This window comes from Phocoena phocoena, chromosome 10 (assembly GCF_963924675.1).
Source record: "Phocoena phocoena chromosome 10, mPhoPho1.1, whole genome shotgun sequence".
NCBI classification, from domain to species: domain Eukaryota; kingdom Metazoa; phylum Chordata; class Mammalia; order Artiodactyla; family Phocoenidae; genus Phocoena; species Phocoena phocoena.
Window position 1 is genome coordinate 84165022 of NC_089228.1, and position 21221 is coordinate 84186242.

Here is a 21221-nt window from a genome sequence, read left to right on the forward strand (position 1 = left end):
CTGCCATTATGTTACTGATGGATGCTGAGGGATGGGCCCATGGTCGTCGTAAGTCATTACATTCTTCTGTATTTGAGTGTATGTTTCACATTTTTTATATTAAATATAAAGGCTCAAGGGCCACATTCTGGAAGGCTGAGGCTTGAGGGGCTCTACAGCTCTCCCAAGCCTGCCGGGACCTGGCAGGGGAGTAGAGTCTCCTGGAGACTGAGGATCTGGAAGACAGAAGCGACAGGAAGCCACAGAGCCACCGCCTCCACCCTCCGGACACATTGGCCATAATCACATTACAACTACAATTGTAAATATTATAATATTATAAATATTATTGTAAATTGTAAATAGAGCCTTTGGGGTCTGCAGCACTATTTAGCCCGGAAGTACCCAGCAAGGTCTTCCGTAGCTGGAACCTGTTTGCTCTCTGCTCCTCCTTACAATTCAGGATCTTGAAACTAGCGAATCAGAGCTTTCCCGCCGCCACCTTCACTTTGCTAAGTGCTGAGCAATGAAGGGTCGCCTTGGCCTTGGCCGAGCCCTCCTTTTTAAAGACTTAAAGCCCCCTTAAGTCCAGATGGGTTTGTATGGTACTGAGACTGAACCCACGTCAGGCAAAGGCTTCCAAGGGAGGGAGTTTGCCTGGAAATTTCTGGTGGGACATGGCGTCTAACGCTCTGAAATTAAGGGATACAACTGGTACTCGGGAGGAATAGTTCAAATGGTAGACGCCAGCGGGCACGAAACAGGAGGATCAATACCCATGTTCCCCAAAGTTTCTCTTCTTGTGGTTTCTCTTCTTTATAGAACTGTAGCTATAGCATAAGATGCTCTATCTTGAGCAGCACGGATTTTTTTAACTTACATATGTTTTCCTTTCTTGCTGACCCTGACATGTCTTAGATAATGACTAGTTAACTAGGTGAGAATTAATCTTGCTTGTTTAAGAATTCCAGGGACTGGCCTTAAAGAGGTGGAAGATGGCCGAACTTGGAATAGAAGATTAATTGCACATAAAATCATCAGAGGATGCTGATCAGACCACCCCACGACCAGTTTCGAGATGATTATCAGAGCTGACTGTGCTCTTTGGCACCTAGTTCCCCCACCTGTGTACCCCTGACACTCCCTTTTAAAATCTTTGTCCTCTAACCTTTGTCCTGAGATGGTCTCAGGACATGAGTCCACAATCTCCCCAGGTTGCTGTCCTCCTGAATAAAGCAACTTTTCCTTTTCCACCAACACTTGCCTCTCCAATATTAGCCTTTCTGGCAGTGAGCAGCAGAACCTGAGTTGGACACTGGCCTCCTCCTGTTACAGAACGTAGTGTATAGGCAGTGTAAAAAGCAGGAACCACGTGCAGCTTGTAGAGAGGGGAATATTTTATAAGCTTCTGGTTTTTCTCAGGTCAATGTAGAACACAGGAAGATGAGGGTTTTAATCAGTTCTTCAAATTAATGTCTATGAGTCGTAAAGGAAGACACTGAGGTAGCAGTAGGTCCATGTTCAGAAAGCCCATATGTGTTGGACATTTTCCTCTCAGGGTTCAAATGACCTTCAGCAAATCTTACTTCCACCCCTTCCTTCCTTGCTCTCCGTACCTTAAAGAAGCCAACTTGTTCTCTCCTTGGATACTTTCCAATATTACCCATCCCTCTGCTCTTCCAATGCCTCTGTAAACCCTCCTAACACTTTGTCTTTCTTTCTTTTTTTTTTCCCTAACACTTCCAATGACTTGTTTTAGGTTTAAATTTAGAGCCCTTGAGATTGGTGAGGGCAGGAGCACTTGGTTCATCCCATCATCACCAGGGCCCAATCCTCCACCTTGAAGAAGTAATTATTGAGTGAATGTGAGAATGAGTTAAAATATATATCATACAGGGTTGCTAAGTAATGTAAGATAAAGTTCTCTTCCAGTTACTCTTTGGGACAAGCATTAAAAATGTTTGTAGAGAGAAATGACAAGGATAAAAAATCATTTGGGGAATGAAGATGAGGGAGGAAAGATTAAAAAAAAATGAGAAGTTTGGAAAGGTGCATTGCAGTCAGCCAGAAACCACCATCTTTAAGTATAAAAACACACTGCCTTATTGCACTGCTATAAACCACAACCTGGATATGATTTTCACCCAAAATGATACTATACACTGGAGTACTTTTATTTAAAAGAAAAAGGTTTGCTTCAAATTGGCTTTCCACAGAGCACTTGCTTCTGTGAAGCCAAGTGTTTCATCAAAGAGTCATTTATTCAGATTTCCTTTCCCATTAATGCAGTTTCTTTTTCTCTTCTTCATAAATTACCAAAGACTCTACGTAGGTTTGCAAGCAAGCCTAATGAAGTTTGTAGGTGGTAACTGCTCTAGGGGATGTGGAAGAGGGGCTGCCAAGTTTCAGTTTCCTGATGAGAGGTTAATTTCCCAAAGAGAGGAATTGGGAAAAGCAGACCAGGAGGAGACTCATAGGCAAGTCCAGGCAATAGAGGGGATAACTGGAGCTCTGAGATGAGTTTGCAGATAATTTTTACATTATGTCTAATTTTCAATATGTTTTAAAATTGCCAAAATAAAATGTTTTTACTTTTTTTTTTCAAAAAGGAAGAGTTTGGAAAAACATTTTTACTAAATAATCTTTAAGATAATAATTTTAAAAGAGAAGATAATGTAATTGGAAAAACTATGTAAGATAATGTAATTGAAATTTGAGGAGGGAAAAAATCCTCCAGTCATTCTCCTAATTGGATAGACCTCAGACATTTATACATACATAACCTATACTCTATTGTTATATAAATATAAAACACGAAAATCATTGTGAAACTAGATTGTCCTTTGTACTGAAGAATCTGGCTTACTCAAGTATAAGTGGAGGTGTTGGAAAAAGAAACAAAAAATTTGGAAACAAAATTGGTCGATTCTTAAAAAATCCATAGAGTTCAAAGCCCTTAACAATTAATTCTCCTAGATACGAGTTGCTTGAAAACAAAAGCTCCTTCAAGAAGTCTGTTAAATATCAAGAGAACAATATGCCATGGTAGAGTTGAAGAATAATCTGCAAAACCTGTTATAAGAAGTCAGCACCTTAAATGCAAGAGCGTGCACACTTACAGAGGGGAGGGAAACATGACAGAGCTCATAGAAGGTGGAGAGGAAGGCAGACCTCATTAGGCCAAACTCAGAATACTGACCAAATACTTAAAGAGAGCATAACTGGAAATGCTAGTAAAGTTTCGAAAACACTCGCACCCCAATTCTTCACACCGAAAGCACACACCCGACGAGGGTGGGATTCGAACCCACGCATGCAAAGCACAATGGATTAGCAATCCATCGCCTTAACCACTCGGCCACCTCGTCCACTTACAATCATTTCTTGGCGTGCTTTATTTCAGAGTTTATTCTAGGGAACTCGCTGGCTATCCCGGAGAGAAAGACGCTTAGGAGAGGGCTTAGAGACGTCTGGGAGACGTGGAGGTGGCTAGCTTCCACACGAATGGACAAAGAACGGATGGAAAAGCTGCGACGGGGGCAAAAAACGGGCTTAGCTTTCCCAGGAGTCGTAAAATTGGTTGAGACGTGGTAGAAACACATCTGCCTGGGCTTTCACTCCCCTTTCTCGGGCTGCCTGGTCCCCGGCAGGAGGCGCCTCAGCGTCAAGTCCTGGCAGGCGGTGGGCGTGACGCAGCCAACCTGCGCTGAGCCAGTTTGCTGTCACCGTCCTTCGTCAGGGGAGCCTGGGCCCGCGGCCCGAGAGCGCGGCCGGCTGTCCGCAGGGGCAGAGGTTCCCAGAGCCGGTTCCACTGGAGTCGCTGTCAGGGGAGCTGACGAATGTGGACTCCTAATTCGTGGTTAATAAGACAGTCTGGAAAACTAGACGACGGATCTGAATAGGGCTCAATTTCTATTCCGTGTTATTGCCGCTTCTACAATACTTTCGGGTGACATTGCATAGAGAAGATTCTTTAACTTCGTGGGGTTCTCCTCCCGGGTCATCCGCATCGGAGGAACCACGAATTCTGATTCCTCCACGGCCCCCGCGCTCCACCAGATACCTGTGTGTTTTCTAGGGAGAGTTTGTCCAACTTTCACTAGGTTTTCCAAGCGTTCTGGTACTGAAAACGTCAAGAAACTCAACACTAGCAAGAAAATAATTCGAAGGAAGAAAGAGGGGAAAAAAGAGTGTTCAGCTCCATCTCCCTGTTTCATAAGAATGAACACAACGAACAGATGAACGAACAAGAATAGGAACTAATTCTGACTAATCAGATTGATAATAAATGCCCAGGAAAAGAAGGTAACATTGAAGGTGAGTCTTGACGAGCAAGTTTTCTAGGGGTGGTGAAGAATGAGGTTGTCCCAGACTGAGGAAAGGACCTGAGCAAAGGCAAGGAGGCATACAAAGCAATCATATGCATCCTGTTGTCAGTTCTGATAGCAAAGGGTAAAGGAATTATATTACTTTCACAAGGAAGGACAGTATAATTAACAGGAAAATTGTCAAAAATAGGCTTTTCACAGGAAGGGACGGTGAATCATTGGGAAAGTAATACACTAACTCTCATGTATTTGAAATTATTAAAAAGGAATTTGAAAATTAAAACACTGAAAACATAAACAGATTTATTAGATGGCAGATTAGATAGAGCAGAAGGGAGAATTAGGAAACTGGAAGTTAGATTTGAGGGAACTATGTAAAATACTATCCACTGATACAGGTAGTTGGAAATTAGGAAAGAGGAATAGGAAAAATGAAGGCTAGGAGAGAAGTTCTACCATATATATAATCACAGTCCCAAAAGAAATTATTGCGAGAATAAGAAAGAGTCAAGTATCTCCAAGTACGCATCACATATGCTTCAACAATTATCAACATTTTGCCAAACTGGTTTTCCATATTATTGTGAGGTCAATCTCAGGCATTATATTATTTTGTGTTTCCTTTCATCTGTTCAATAAGAATCTTTAATAGATAAAGAGGGTGTTCATTCATCTTCAAAATTCTAGAAGTTATCAGTATAATTTGTTGAATAAATAGTTTTCAATCAGCAAATTCTGCCACTATTTTCAGGAACAGCTGTGGAGAGAACCACAGTTTTTCTTTGTTTGTTTATGATGCTATTGTCTATTACTTGTGTTTCCATTTATTTTCTATTGCCATTAAGAGTCTACAAAGTAGGAATGCTTCTAGATTTCACTGTTTAAAAAGAGATGGTCTATGTGTAAAACAAGAAGCAAAATTATTCTCAGTAGATTTCTACAAAAGTGCAAGGCTTGAGTAACATAAGCTTGCAAGTTCAAGACTACTACCTTCCTAATAGTCTGCCCTGCTGCTCTCTTCCACTCCTGCATTTTAAAATCAAGACTAAAGTTGCTCCTCATTGCCTTCATCCATCTCTTCCCTCTTTAGGCATCCAATCCAACTATTCTCGTGGTGACTTAACTCTCAAAACCTCACTGAGTTATCTCACTCTCTGGCCATGCTCTGTGGATGTCAGAGGTCTCATGGTTAAGTAATCAGCATGCCATCTCCAGCCCACTGTCTACCCAGACATCAAGACAGTAAACTGGCAACCTGAGCATACTATAAGCCTGATTAAAACCCTTTGAAAACTATCGGTGACTTACACCCTGGTGATAGACCTCTGCCCTCTCTCACCAGCCTCCCCTGCACTCTTCCACTCACACTCTGGCTGCATCCTGTATTTGGTAGCGATGTATTTGGGGAAAATCAAAATACCTTCTGTGGGGAAAATGTGTGAGAGTAGCTCATATTTTTTCAGAAGCCACATATGGAAAAGCCTGGACTGTGAGGCTGTGCTGGAGCTTTGCTCTTCTTTACACCTGCAGAAGTCTCTAAACTTCTCTATTCAGTGATAGCCCTCCCTTTATTACAAAAGAGGAAGGCAGAGCATTTGGAGAGAGCTAAGTGATGAGTTGGTGGTCCTGCTCAGGGCTTCCTCTCCCTCTGCGGAGAGGTCCAGGAAGTTAAAATAGGGCAAAGCTAGAGCTTTCCTAGAGCGACCTTCCAGGTCTAGCTGTTTTTCACTCTCCTTTGCTCGGTGGTCGGGGATTCCTGCACGAGGCTGCTTACGAGTTGTCTCAACTCCATTCCGTACAGTTTGGCCTTGGTGGGCATAAAATTACCAACGGATCCTAGAGGGCCTGAAAGATATATGGATATAGTGATGACATCGATGACGTCCACTCCCAGGGGAAGGGGAATTAGCTCAAGTGGAAGAGCACTCGCTTTGCATGCGAGGGGTAGTGGGATCAATACCCACATTCTCCAGTTTTTGGGTCAGCGGCTTGAGGCAGATTCAAAGCCAGGAATAATTGGATGTGTTAAAGGGAAGTAGTTAAAACATTCATGTTTTTTCTCTATGAGGTTGTTTACCATTCTACAACACCCAAGACAAGGGCACAGTGGTGGGGAACAAGTCCAGAGCAAGTGATGACACTTAATGAGGAATAAAAGAAGGCTGTGGTGCATATATTTATTTTATTCTCTGTAATTATAGAAGCTTTTAAGGATTAGAATTGAAACCTAAGTGGAGCCTTGACAGAGTCATATAAACTTTAAGATATCTCATTTTCATTATTTTCTGACTATATTATGCTCTGACTACATTTTTCTTTTTTCTCAAAAAAAAAAGCATTTGAAAATATATATTAGTAGAACTACTTTGTTTTCTAGGTGCTACAGTCTGAATATTTGTGCCCCCCTAAAATTTATATTTTGAAAATCTAATGGTCAGGGTGATGGTATTAGGAGGTGAGGCCTTTGGGAGATGATTAGCTAATGAGGGCAGAGCCTTCATGCATGGGATTTGTGCCTTCATTTACAAGGCCCCAGAGTATAACTGATTCATTTCACTGTACAGCAGAAACTAACACCACACTGTAAATCAACTACACCCCAATAAAAAAAAATTTTTAAAGGCCCCAGAGAGCTTGTTTGCCCCTTCCACTATGCAGGAAGTCAGCAAAACCAGAAGGCTCTCACCAGACACCTGATCAGCTGGTGTATTAATCTTGGTCTTTCCAGTCTCCAGCACTGTGAGAAATAAATGTTGGGTTTTTTTACAAGCCACCCAGTCTATGTATTTCTATTATAGCAGCCCAAACCAACTAAGACACCATATTTACTCTTTTCATGAAAGTTTCTAATTTTATAAAGCCCAATTTTATCTTACTAAGTTTACAATGTATGTTTACTGTATGTTTTTATACTATTCTGTAAAAGGAAAGCACAATTTGGCAGGGCTTTGTTAAAGTAATTAAACAAGGAGACCATTAGACTGAGGTGGCTCTAAATGCCTTGGTAGCTTAGGTAAGCAAAGCAAAGCTGGAATCTGAGAAAATGAAATCTAAGAACAGCTTATCACAATGAGCCAGCTAGGCTTTCCCACATAAAGCAGTCTTAAGCTATAGCCAATCAAATAATTGCTTTGCTTTGCTTCTGACATCTCTACTAAAGTCTTGCCTCTAGCTTCTGCCTGCAGAGCCTCCTAACCACTTTTTGTTTGGCACTCCCTAATTTGAATGGCTGCTCGCTCAAATAAACCCTTACAAATTTTAATGTGCTTCAGTTTATGTTTCAATGGGTGCAATGGTTAAGTTTTTAAATCTAAAGAATTAAAATCATATTAAATAAAACAAAATGTCTAGTATGATACAAAATACTGCATATAACCTAAATATATACTTTGACAGCTTCCAAGATACTCTCGTGGCTTAGCAGGAGCTATGAAGTGATAAGGTATCCACTTTATTATCTGGTGCTTTTCTGGATGGGACCTCCCTACCTTTCCCAGGGAGATGACTCTGTGACTGGACAATGTCCTGGTACATGCAGGACATATTTAGGAATCCAGACCTCAAGAGAGAGTTCTCTGGACCCAGCTTTATTACATGCACCTTCTGCGACCTGTCCTGGGTGGGACATACATGCTTTCAAGTATGGGATAATATTTGCAGCTAGGAAAAGTACTCTAAATTACTTAGTTCAATTCACCCTCTTGGGGCGAAGTGGGGAAGCATGTGATAAGATGTATGACCAGGCATACTCCTTGTGTTGTTGTGGAAGGGGGAGCATATTTTTAAGTCAAAATCACTACCTACTTCCTACCTACACCACTCACAACAATACGCTTTTCCCTGTAATGTTGTTCTACAGATTTCTGGTTTCTGGGCCTCATTATCACTAATCCTTTTCCAGGCCCAAACAGTTGGATCATTTGAGGATGCCAGGTTTTGTTTCTCAGTTGATAAAAGCTGCATGGTTGTTAGTTCATCAGGGTGAAATTAAATGTGGGAAAAATACTACAGGTGACTCTCTTTTCAGAAAACAGTATTTTATTTTCCCCTCAAACCAGAGCTTTAATCAAGCAGGAACTCCATGCAAGTTCCCACTTTTGATTCCCTCTAATGGAGTTCAATGCTTATCACCTCCGGGAAGTTACTTAGCGATTTCTAAGTACGCACCAGGGGATCCCTGAGGAATGATGGTCATAAGAGCAAAGTGAGACGGGGTGGTGGAGGGAGTGTCAGGAAATGTTCTTTATTTGAGATCAGCTTGCAAGACAAGGTGGGGATAAAGAATTAGAGAAGCTAACCCACTGCAGCACAAAAGATTCATTCAGTCGGTAATTGCTTGACGCTAATTGGCGCTAAGGAAGCGGTAAGAATAAATGCTATAGGACAAATTCAAAGAAACACATCGAAGATGGTGTAGTAGACAGGAAAGCAAAGAGGAAAGGGTCTCTTCGAGGGATGCTAATCTCCGATTGGAAAATACTGCTCCAGGTGAGGATTGAACTCACAACCTCGGCATCACTCGCACACATACTGCCATATAAGTACCGCGCGCTGTCCAATTGCGCCACTGGAGCTCCTATATTTCTTTTCGATCACCTATTACATCGCCTATGCAGGAATATTCAGTTTTTCTCCGGTCGCAAAGGTACAAGTGCCTCCATCCTTCCCGGAGTCCCGCAACTGCATCTTGCGCACAAAGGCGGACTGTGGTCAGCTGCAGACCCCACCCGGCCACCAATCCTGAAGACGCGGAGGGTGCTCTGCGGAAACGGGGGCGGATACTTTCAAGACGACCGAGAAAAGTGCAGACACTCGGGAGACTCCGACCTCCTCGAGCATTCCAAGGAGGACTTTCAGTGGGCAGAGTGGGCGGGAGAGACTTCTGCTGTTGTGTGGGTCCCGGAGCCCTTCCATTTGTCTCTCTCCGGGATGCTTCTCCTCGGGGCGTCGGAGGGAGGCTTGCTCTCTGAGCCTGGGAAGGGGGTGAATGTGGGAGGACCACGAAGCCGTTGCAGGCTATCTCAGAGTGTGTGAGCATCCAGAATTCCTGTGGGCTTCCAGAGCACATTTGCTTAGTTTGGTGGTAATCTTTCACGTGTTAGAAGACAATCTACCCGCAAGGTATACCTCTTATTGAATGTCTTTGACGTTTTTTAAATGTAATATTTGGATAACTTCAGAAAGCAGTATTTGAACCTAAAGCACATTTGTATCATCGACCTGCTGTGACCCAGTTGACTTGTAAGTATTCCGAATCCAAGCATATAGTTTTAAATATGCGCAACGATAGCTCATTCGGCCTGTGTGCTGCTAGATTTTAAATTTGGGCAAGAATACAAACTACCTGGTGTATACATTTTTATACTGTCCTAGGAGATTCTTTAAAACACTTAGGCTCATTCTAGTCACTTCTTTAAGTTACTTAATTTTCTTAATGAGATAATAGGGATCTCCATGGAGCAATGCTAGTGTCAAATTTTGGTATGATGTTTAAAAATGGAGCAAAGGATTCAAATTTCCAATAATAATTATGATGATGGTTTGAAGTAGAATTTATACAGTGCTTTTTTTAAAAAGTACTTTTACATTTATTTTCTCAGTCTAGTTCTACAGCAATCCTACAGGGGTAGATTTTTTTATTGAAATAATATGCAAACAATATTGCCTGACCACTTACTGTGTTTAATGAAAGATAAGCGTAAATGAACAAAACAGTCAATCTCTTGTGGAGTTTATATCTGAGAGACCCCGAAAAGTCATACAATTTAAAAAATATATCAGTGAGCACAATTGAATATAATAGAGAGCAGGCAGCATTTTCAGTAATGTGAGTAGAGTGTTTACAAAAGAAAAAGAAATTAGCTTCTAGCCTTTTAGGTGACTGAGATGTCAAATTTATATTTCTAAACGTATTATTATGGAAATTTTCAAACACAATGAAGTTGACGTAATTAGATAATGAACTCCCATGAAATCGGTCTTACGATCATCAACATTTTACCGATCTTGTTTCTTCTGTCTTCCCAGTACTATTTTTGTGTTGGGGGTAGGCGGTTGGAGGCGGGAGTGGAAGTAAAATCTAGACATATCATTTCACCCTAACTTGTGCCTTAGAGATAAGAACTCTTTTCCTTTTATTTCACTTTCTTTTCTTTATATGAGTGCAATATTGCTATTACATTCAGCAAATTCAGCAGCAGTCTCTTACTATAAGAAGTGACTTAGCAAAGAGTAAGTGGCAAAACTAGGATTTGAATCGAGGTTCTCTGTCTCTAGCTTCTCCTACCTGATTCCTTTTCCAAGTCATTTTAAACAAAGAACTGTCGTCTTATATTAAGGGAGTGTGTGCCTTCAAGTGAACGTGGAGTAATTAATTAATTAATATTTTAATGTGTAGGCTGAGAGGTTGTCTATACGGGAAAGAGTAAGTGACCCATTGTTTACAGCAAACAATTTGCTTGCTAAATATATTTATAGTTTCTATTTATTCCTTTTTTGACATCAACAGAAATCTATTTGCCTGTATACTTTGTTTTCTGGGGTCATTTCAAAGCTCAGGAGAAAGTATGGTGCTCTTCTCAATGGGGACCCCACCAACCTTGAGACTTAAAGATATTGTTTTGCAATATCTACTCTTTCTAAGTCTCAGGGCTGGGTTTCCATGTGCACATGATTGTCAAAAGCAGTCTTTACCTTGTTGAGTTACCTCTGGTTTCATAAATAGTCCTTCTCTTCCCAGCCAATAGCATCACCATGCTATCCTCTTTTAATAGTTTAACTGATTGACACATAAACCTATAGTGCTAAGCTGGAAATGTATTACTAATGCACACTGTGATATCCTAGCTGATCCTAGGAATATGTTGGTATATAGTGCACATACAACAAAAATAGCCAGTTGAGGGAAACTGACAGATATGCCAACCGTCTGTCCTAAGGATGATCCTTTTGTTCCTGGATTAGTCATCGATTCCACAAATATTTATTTAGCACCTGCCTTGTGCCAGAAGTCATAAGTGAACAGAAGAGACAAACAGAATCCCTGCCTTCCCAGAGCTTACATTTAAGAAAATTTTAAACAGAGGTTCCTAGCAACCCTCTGCTTTTTTGTCTCACTTCCATTTATTCATTTGTTTGTTAATTCCTTCATCAACAAACATGCAGAATGTCCACCATTGCCAAGCAGTGTGTTAGACAGTAAGGTTGCGATCAGAAGGCATTACGTGTCTTAATATCATTCTGGTGAAGGAATTGAAGGGTGTAGTATGAACCACCGCACCCTTAACACAAAACTAATTTCCACTTAAATCTTCCCAGTTATTTCCCTGATTATCCCATTTTCTCTCTCAAGTGTCCCTTAGCCTTTTATGAGAATACATTACTCTTGCCTATTCTGTATTAGAAGTTAGAACTAAGGGCACAAGCCATAACTTTTGAGGCACACGTGTATCAAAGAAAACAAAGGACTTGCTGGGTGGAGGGGGTTGGGAGATGACATATTTTTTAAAAACAGGGCCAGCGGGTTAGGATCTCACATTTTTGTTGGGATGTAGAGTTCACATACTTATGATGTCACTAAATGTTTCTGCCAGTGAGGAGACAGGAAGGCACCACAAGGCTCTACTCTTGAAGAGAAGACTAGGATGGGCCTCTGTGTTAAAAGGTGCTGGAGAAAACAAAGTATAATCAAAAGATGAAAGCTGAAACAGAAATATTAAAAGAAGAAATAAGAGAAAAGGTAAGCTGGGATCATTAACAGTGAGAGAAGGGGGGAAGGGGGCTGTGATTTGAGGGGAGTGATGACGGAGGGGAATGTTGAGGCTGCAGAGCATCAGAAAACTTTTACTTCTCTTGACATCACTAGGGAATGTATTTGGTATATGCTATGTTTTTTTCCTTTCTGTTAACAGATATTCACTGAGATCCTGCTACATGTAAAGCACTACGCTAAATGTGGTGGGAGATTAACAAGTTGCGCTGTTGTTTTCCAGGGACTTCTAGTGTAGGTGAAGAGACAAGATAGCCGGACACCCAGGAAAAGCATAGTAACAATACAAGGCTGTGGACGGTTGTGTACAATTGGCTCAGAGAAGACGTATAGATCAGGGAGAAAGATTTCAGTTCTTGCTAGTGAGGGACACAGGGTCAGTCTGTGACCTGGAGAGGATTTGGTTAGGAGATGAGGAGGGAGAGCTCTGCAAGCTGAGTATGAGAAAAGGCAAGGAGGTTGGACTTATATGGGTGTTTAAGAAGGGGTATAGGGTTTCCCTGGTGGCGCAGTGGTTGAGAGTCCGCCTGCTCATACAGGGGACACGGGTTTGTGCCCAAAGTCTGGGAGGATCCCACGAACCGGGGAGCGGCTGGGCCCGTGAACCATAGCAGCTTATCCTGCGCGTCTGGAGCCTGTACTCTGCAATGGGAGAGGCCTGCGTACTGCAAAAAAAACCCCAAAGACCTATTTTGCCTTCTTCTTGCCTTCAGGATAAATTCCTTATCTTGATAAATAAAGTTATTTATAAATTGGCACCAACCTATCTTTCGAAATGTTTTAATTTTTTTATTGTGATTGATCTCATACATGTCATACATGCAAAAAGTATTAAAATGTATATGTACAGTTGGAAGGATAAGAAATGAGCCACCATGTCTAGAAAAAACCCAATATTGCCAGTATATCTGAACCCCCGTGTGCCCCGTCAAGCTGCCTTTCCAGCCACTTTTCCTGCTCCTCCTCTCCATGCCAATTAAAACTGTAGTTCTACCACATGAAACTGCTTTCCTCAAATATACCAGGCAACTTTTGTGACATTTAGTCATACAAGTACGGAACCCTCTGGCCCTTTATTTCCTCCTTCTTCACAAAGTCAAATTTGTTTCTCCTTCAAGATTAAGTTGAAATGTGATGTCATGAAGAGCTTCCCCTGACTTCCCTTCCAGAGTTAATTGCTGTACTTCCATGCTGCTGGCACAGTTTCTTCCTTATTTCTGGAGTAGCAGTTCTCCTGTTGTATTGTAATTATGAATTTAGATTTGTCTCTCTGACTTGATGTTAGCTTTTTGAGGAATTTGGATTAAGCTTTACCTGTGAATCCTTAGGTTTTCACATTTTGCTCGGTAAATGAATATTCAATATATGCTTTTTGAGTTATCAAGATTAAGCTTTAGAAGAGATTGGGAAGTAGTTGGACATTGCTATCAATGATGGCTACTTTTTATTGACAGCCTAAACAGTTGCCAGGACTTTACCTGCTTTGTGTAATTTAATCTCACCACAAACCTGCAAAGTAAGTATCATGCCATTTTGCAGATAAGGTAGTGGGGTGACTAAAAGAGTAAAGTGATTTGTCCAAATTCACATATTCCAGCAAAAGGCAGAGTCTCTCTCTAAGTCTGCTCTTTTTTTTTCCATATCAAGTTTCTTCTACGTGAACAGTGATAAGAATAGAGAGTAAACATTAAGACAGAAAACGTTAAACTATGCTTATTCTGGAAATGAACAGATTGTGATGAAGAAACAAACTTAAACTGCCAACTGTTATTTAAAAAGCTGCAAAAATAAGCCTGGGACCCGTGAGTGTTATATACTTTACAGACAAGTTTAGGTAGCATAAACTACTGATTTCCAGAGTTAGGAACTTAAGATTCCTGCCCTGTCCTGGAACTATTTAAGGTTGAGCTTCAGATCTTTACACTATTATACATGTATTAGCCTCTGACACTCCAAATTCAGAAACTGTAGTGTCATTTTACTATGCAGTCATGAAGATAGGTGATGTATGGCATTATTAATGGCCAAACTTGACACAGTTCTGATTTATAAGTCAATATGTCATCATGTACAATTAATGTACTTGCTCTGAATACAAATACTGAATATAAGCTGTATATCAAATGCCTTTTATGATGGTTAGATCTGGAAATTTATCTATGTCTAATGTGAGTTAATAATGTAAGGAATGGAGCTCTTAAAAATGCTTTTAAAAAGTATTTCATTTTATTCCAAACATGGGGATGGTGTAGGATATAGCAGCTAATACTGCTTGCCTATTCCACCACCAGTCACCAACACCAGCGCCCGCATTCCTCCTTTCCAACAGAAACATGATTTTATTCACATAACCTTCTCTATACTGCCTTGGCTTTGCAGGAGGTGAGCCCAATTCTCAGCTCCTGAGGCAGAATTATGATTGATCTAATTAATCACAGTGGTCACATTCTTGGCAGTACTTGGATTAGGTGAGAATATGTGATACAAATTTAGCCAATGTGGGGGAAATCCACTGGGGAGCATATCAGAGAAATTGTTCTCAGTAAGAGATACAGTAAAGAAGTCTGTTTTTTTTTCTGGACTTTACCTTGATATTGTGAGAGTTTGAGGTACTGCAAGGAAACCAGCTGGAGTACGAGATCCATATATTGAGAATGACAGAACACAAAGATTCAAAAAAACTTGGTCCTGATGACATCATGGAGCCACCAAGTTAACGAGGCACGTAGCCTCTCTACCTTCCAGACTTGTTAAGTGCGATAATAAATCCACTTTGTTTAAGCCAATTGAATGCTGTTGTTTGAATTGTTGTAGAGCTATTACTGAAAGTTTCCTTGATTGGGGACGGATCTTTGGGCTAGGTGTCTTATAGTTTTATAAGCATTGTGTTGTAAGTCCTCCTGATGACTGGTATCATGAAAAACTCGAAGCCAACCACTAAGTGGTATTAAATATATCAGTGTGGTGCGCACTTGGTTCACTAAGCTGTTTCTTTTATATCAGCAGACTAGACATTCTCTTCACTTAGAAAGCCTACATCTCAGCCACTAGCTCCAGCCCAGCCCTACCGTCTGATTGTCGCTGGCTTTAGACTTAATGGACACATGCCCAGCCTCAGCCCCTGAGCACATAAACAGCCACTGTGAGCCACAAACCTATATTCGGGAAACTAGGATTCTGCTGCTGTATACGGCACTCCACTGCTCTTCCAATTAAACACCCGGGTTGAGATAACATGGAATCACAGACTCGTGATGCCTACGTGTACCATAAATTAACTTGTTTTCCTGTTGCTCACTGGGATTTTTCTCACTCAACTCTTCATTCGCGCATGCAGACTTTTAATGTAAGATTAGTCATTGTAGATACCGAGCGTGCTGCCCTTAAGGAATATAAAATTGAGTGGGGAGGACCGCTGAGCAAACAGCTCACAGTGGTCACATTCTTGGCAGTTGGGCTGCGCTTGATGCACGCTATGCGCGCAACACTGTGATAAATGCCAAAATGAGGGGTGTGCTCTGCACCCCAGGAGTACAGGAAAGAACACCATCTAAACTGGGGAAGAATTAATAACTCGATTAGGTTTGCGAGTATTTCCCCTACTCCGTTTGTTTACTCTGGTCCCTGTTTCCTGGTTTCCTTCCTTCATTAGCAAAGCCCTAAAAACTCCATCATTTGCTACTTCCAGGTCCCTCACCACGAGGTCAAGGACATGAGGCTGGCAGGTTATTGCTATAATGAGGCTTCAAAGTAGACCGCGAATCTTTATATTCTATCATCTGGGAGAGAAGAGGGCAGACAAATCAGAAGGACAGTGCACATCAAGCCACATCCAGAAATTTGATGGTATGAAAATGCAAAAACCTCGTAAAGGCTAATTAATAATGGTTTAAAGAAAACTGGCAAAAGCAGGGCCAGTGGCGCAATGGGTAACGCGTCTGACTACGAATCAGAAGGTTCCAGGTTCGACTCCTGGCTGGCTCGGGGCTCTTGTTCCCCGTTGTCGGGGAAGGTGTGTACTGAGTTATTCACAAGTCATTTCAGGCTGTTTTATTATGAGGAGGTCCTTATAAAACCTGTGGTGTTATTCTTGGATCACCACACAACCGAGAAGAATGGAGGGAAGATGGGGCTGGGGCGGGGCAGGACTAGAAAAGATATACAAAAGAATAGGACAAGAATCTTGCACAAATCGACTTATAATATCTTCTGTACCCACCCGTCTTGCATGAAAAACGCTCCCTTTTCAGAACACTTGCCTCTTGAGAACACAGTGCTCTCTTGAGAGTTAGTGTGAATAGAATCCTCGACGAATCCTGCTAAATTTTCTCCAGTGTTCAGCTGTCCAAGTTCGCACCGAAACAAACTACAGCGATGTCATAAACAACAGAGAGAAACGTTAAGTAAGGAGGGAATCAGCAGTCAGGTGTTAAAGGAACCACGAGTGAGGAGAAGCAGCTCGTAAGCGATGAGACCTTCACACAGTAAACGAGAACAATGTGGATCTTGTGTCTATGAAGTGACTGAGATGGGTTTGGGATCTGCTGGGAAGAGCTAGCAGCGAGTTTACCTGCCCCACAGGTATCTGCAAAACATCAATCCAGCGCCGCGCATAGCGTGCATCAAGCGCAGCCCAAGCTTCGCGGCTCAAAGGTGAGGAGTCCCTGTGGTCTCTGCCCTCGAGAAGAGCCTTCTCGTGAAGGTCAAGGATGCACAGCATCCGGGTCCGCTGACAGAAGAAGGGCAGTAAATGGACGAATTTTTCATTCCTTGTCTACTGAGACACATGTTGAAAGAGCGCGGGAGGCGGCTGATGGAATTCGGGCGACAAACAAAGAAAAGAAAGAAGAAAAAAGAAGGAGAGCAGCTCCTTTCATCCCTGCTGAGTTGTGGCCTTTTAGGATAATCCAGCTCAAACCTTTTCTTTAAAAGCTTGGAACAGGAGATACAATTCTGGAGTCAAAAGGCAGACGCCACCAATACCACTGCCCGGGTTGCTGAGCCAATGACAACCACTATTAATAGCAATTGTGTGTGCCGTGTAGGGGACAAGTCTTTACGAATTTGCATTCTCATTCCCTTCCTACTTTCAAACTCATTGGTACTGACACCGCCCCGCCCACCCCCCCACACACACCTTGTAGTTATGCTTCACTCTGTTTCGGGGATTTCTAACAAGGTAATGGCTATTTAGGTTATCCAGATTACTGACAAGGTAATGGCTGTTAACCGCAGGCTGTAACCAACAGAACCATAAGTAAACGAACACCCTAATCAGATCTCTCAAGTGTTTCCCAGAAAAGTGAATAATAAACCACGTTCCAGTATTTTCCCCCCTTCAAATTCATTAGGAAGATTGGAAGACTTTATCATCTTTTTATTATCAACTTGAAACCTTGGTCACTATGAAACTTTACAGCTGGAAAGTTCAGATGTCATCTGCTCAGTGTGATGAGCAGGGGTTAGGGTAAAAGAGCCTAAATGGTGATAAGGTTTCCACATTTCACTTGAATTATAAAATATTTATTCTAAATACACTGTGAAAATTTAAGTGTTTATATGGAAATCCCTAGAGCAAGTATTTGGACACTTTCTGTAAGCAAAGTTTGCTGGTAAATGAATTTAGGCTGGGTGGTAACTAAATTTGCATTTCAGTACCATTCCAACAGGGTACAGAATTGGAGAAGAAGGAAAATAGAAGAATGAAAAGAGAGGAAACAAACAGAAAACAAATTATAAAGTGGTAGACCTCTATTCAAAAATGTCAATAATTACCTTAAAGGTAAATGTTCTAAATACATCAATTAAAAACCACAGATTGTCAGAATGGATTAAATATAAACAGTGGCCATAAGAAACTCACTTCAAATGTAGTGATAGAGGTAGGTTTAAAATGAGAGAATAGGAAAAGATGCAACATGAAATCACTAATCAAAAGAAAGCTTAAGTGAATGTATTGGTATCAGCCAAAGTAGACTTCAAAGCAAAGAAATTTACCAGCAGTAATGAAGAATGTTACACAATTATAAAGGGTCAATTGACCAAGAAGACACAACAATCCTAAAAGTGTAGTCCCTGGCCACAGAGCTTCAAAACCATTCTCTTTCAATAATTAATAGATCTAGTAGACAAAAAAAATCATAGAAGAGATTGAAGAACTGAACAATGCCATCAACCAATGGATCTAATTGATCAAGATCACAATGCAAGTAGAAACAAGGATCAGTGATTGAGAGAGAGACAAGATCATATTAGAATTAAGGAATCAAGAATGGTTAGAGAATAAAAGAATGGTATCATGAAACTCATATTTTAGAAAGAGTTTCTTAGCTGTAAATACCTGGAGATTCAATTGGAGAATCTGGAAGTTGAGCATCCCACATCCACGTTTTTTTTTTCTGCTATCTCTTGAGGTCAGGGTAGTATGATTCCTTCAGAACCCCAGAATCTACTGCAGTGTCTGACAAAGTGCAACTTCCCAGTGAATTATGTACCAAATGAATGGAAAGGAAGTGCCAGGTTCAAAAGAGCTGCACAAGAATAACATTCAATATTTGGCAAGTCATTGGATATGGGGTTTGGAGGAGGAGAATGAGTCAAAGTTGACTTGGAAGCCTAAGCCCAAAAGGCCAGTACAGAGGAGATTGGGAATTGGATAGCTGGTGTGTGGATGAATGGACTACTGTGGAGAAGAACCGACAGTGATATCGTGAGCTGGAGTAGAGAAAGAGCTCATGTTTTGCAATCTAAAATCTGGTTCTCACTTCAGGCTTTGCCATTTAGCAGCTCTAGAACCTTAAGAACATAACTTCTATGAGCTTCCATTATATCTGGAAAGTGCAAATTATTGAAACTGAGCAGGACCCTGCAGGACCTTCCCGGAGACAGATTTCCCACCACCCCCATCCCCCGTATCCCCTGCCTGCCTCTTGTTTGTAGAAAAGCTTTATCATCCTAGGCCTTCCCCCAGTTCAAAGAGCAAATTTAATCAGAGAAGTGAGAAAATGAAGACACAAAGGAAAGCAGTCAAACAAGACAAATAATAATATTGATAGTTTAGCCATAAAACAAACTCAAGAGCATTTAGTTCCTCCTTAAGGGCTATGGATAATATTCTGAGCCATATCTTTCAGTTATTTTGCAGATACTAAAACTCCCACCAGATGGACAAAGTTGACTGCATGCTGACCAGTAGTGTGTAGATCCCAGACTTGTCGGAGCCAGAAAATTGATAATTGAGTTTCCCGAAATACCACCCTGTTACCTCACCATCAGTTAATCAGGGAATTTCGCATTGGCTGATTATATACCCTGTGAATGTCTCCCTCAGACTGTGTTTAAAAACCCTTCTCTGAAAGCTTTTGGGGCGTTTGGGTCTTTTGAGCCAGTTCTCCTTGCTTGGCACCCTGCAATAAATGCTGTACTTTCCTTCACCACAACCTGATGTCAGCAGACTGGCTGTGCTGCACTGAGGCCATTGGCCCCAAGTTTGGTTTGGTAACATTATGATAAATAGTTTTGTTTCCAAAATTCAATTAGACTACATGAAATAATCTCCATAAATCTCTTAGCGTGATGAATGGCACATATGGCTCAAAAAAAAAAAAAGCAGGGAGACTTTTCATTAAGTTCAGTTTAAGTTTTCGTAGGGAAGAATGTCTCCAGTCATGTAGATGCAAGTGGAGATGTAGACTAAGACGGAGAAGTATGGACTGTAGACAAATTTGAGGGCTATTGATTCATTCAGTCAGTGAACTAATGTTAACTGGGCACCTCCTACTTTTCTTTCAACAAAGGAGATCATGAAAGGTGTAAGATCCACTGAGATCTCTGAAGGCAGGAAATACGACATCATTCCAACACAAGACCAGCAAAAGACAGACACAATGAAGTGTCCCTAGTGCTGAGGTCCAGATGGTCCTATCTTAGGGTGAATATCGGAAAGACATGGACTCCACCTTTCATAGGTGTGGAATCTTACCCGGGTAACATTGGTTTAAACGGAGTGATTTTCAAGTAACATTGAGTACATACACTCTTTAAAAGCTGGAAACAGATAAAGCAGATGTTCTTGGAAAATACTATTTCATATTTTACTTTCAAAACGAAAACCGTAGTGTACCTGTCCTCTTAGCGCAGTGGGCAGCGCGTGAGTCTCATATTCTGAAGGTTCTGAGTTCAAGTCTCAGAGAGGGCAGCGATAAGTGTTTTCACAGCCCGCCGGGCAAAGCATGTGTCATCTGTGCTTAAAGAAATCAACACAAAGGAAAATTAGCAAATGCTGCCAGATGAGCATTTGATAAATGTCTCAATATTCTATATTTGCTCAAGAGGATGAAATCAGCTTTCTGGTTTGTTGCACCTCTCAGTGGTTTGAGTGAAATAGACAAGAAATTTAGATTACACCAGAAGACAAAATCTAAGACAAAATCTATACCATATTTTTGGTCTTCCTCTCCGCCCGATGGAAGAAGCAGGGGAATTTTCTTTCCTAAATTCGTGTTCTAAATGTCATCCAACCACAAATCATTTATTCTTTTAATTATGTAACAAATATTTCTTGTGAATGCACTGTTCTGGGTGCAGTTAGAAATTTGGAGCTCTTCCACACATCGTGTATTTCTCTATAAAAACAGCTGTGGTTGTTATGAGATTTTGGAAATATGGCACATAGAAGGAGGAAGTGGGGTAACTTCTGTAGACCTCACATCTGCAACACATTCTAGAAATTGTACTAAAAGTTTATTAATTTTATGCAAATCATTTGATTTAGCCTTGCAGCTAACCCAAATATCATTATTTCTATTTGAAAGATGAAATTGAATTTCAGAGGAGTTGAATCATTTTTCTCAGGTCTAATAGCCCCAAGGAGCAAAACCAGACATGAAAAGTTGTTTTTTTCTGTATGAAAAGATGTGAGGTTCTCTTTTAATTTAAGGTATAGTCTCATAAGCAGTTTTTCTCCATACCACTTCCTTTCTTCCTTCATACATTCATAGAACAAATATTTTTAAATGAGTGGATTCATTTTTCCATTCATCAGACATTAATTCAAAATCACTTCTGTGTCTGACACCCAGGTTCAAGACTTCTAATTGTCCTTGACTCCTTCTTCTCCCTCAAATCTCTACATCCATTGTCTTGAG

The 21221-nt window shown here is 41.0% G+C and overlaps 4 non-coding genes across 4 annotated transcripts; 2 read left to right on the plus strand and 2 right to left on the minus strand.

Annotated features, from left to right (window-relative positions):
- Window positions 1–3265: 3265 nt before the first annotated feature.
- TRNAS-GCU (transfer RNA serine (anticodon GCU)) lies at window positions 3266–3347 on the minus strand. Its single transcript has one exon. It is a non-coding gene; the product is annotated as a tRNA-Ser (tRNA).
- Window positions 3348–8787: 5440 nt separating this feature from the next.
- TRNAI-UAU (transfer RNA isoleucine (anticodon UAU)) lies at window positions 8788–8881 on the minus strand. Its single transcript has 2 exons — window positions 8844–8881; window positions 8788–8823 (listed from the first exon to the last, which is right to left on the minus strand). It is a non-coding gene; the product is annotated as a tRNA-Ile (tRNA).
- A 7105-nt stretch (window positions 8882–15986) lies between these two features.
- Window positions 15987–16059, plus strand: TRNAR-ACG (transfer RNA arginine (anticodon ACG)). The gene has a single exon. It is a non-coding gene; the product is annotated as a tRNA-Arg (tRNA).
- A 4140-nt stretch (window positions 16060–20199) lies between these two features.
- Window positions 20200–20272, plus strand: TRNAM-CAU (transfer RNA methionine (anticodon CAU)). Its single transcript has one exon. It is a non-coding gene; the product is annotated as a tRNA-Met (tRNA).
- Window positions 20273–21221: the final 949 nt, after the last annotated feature.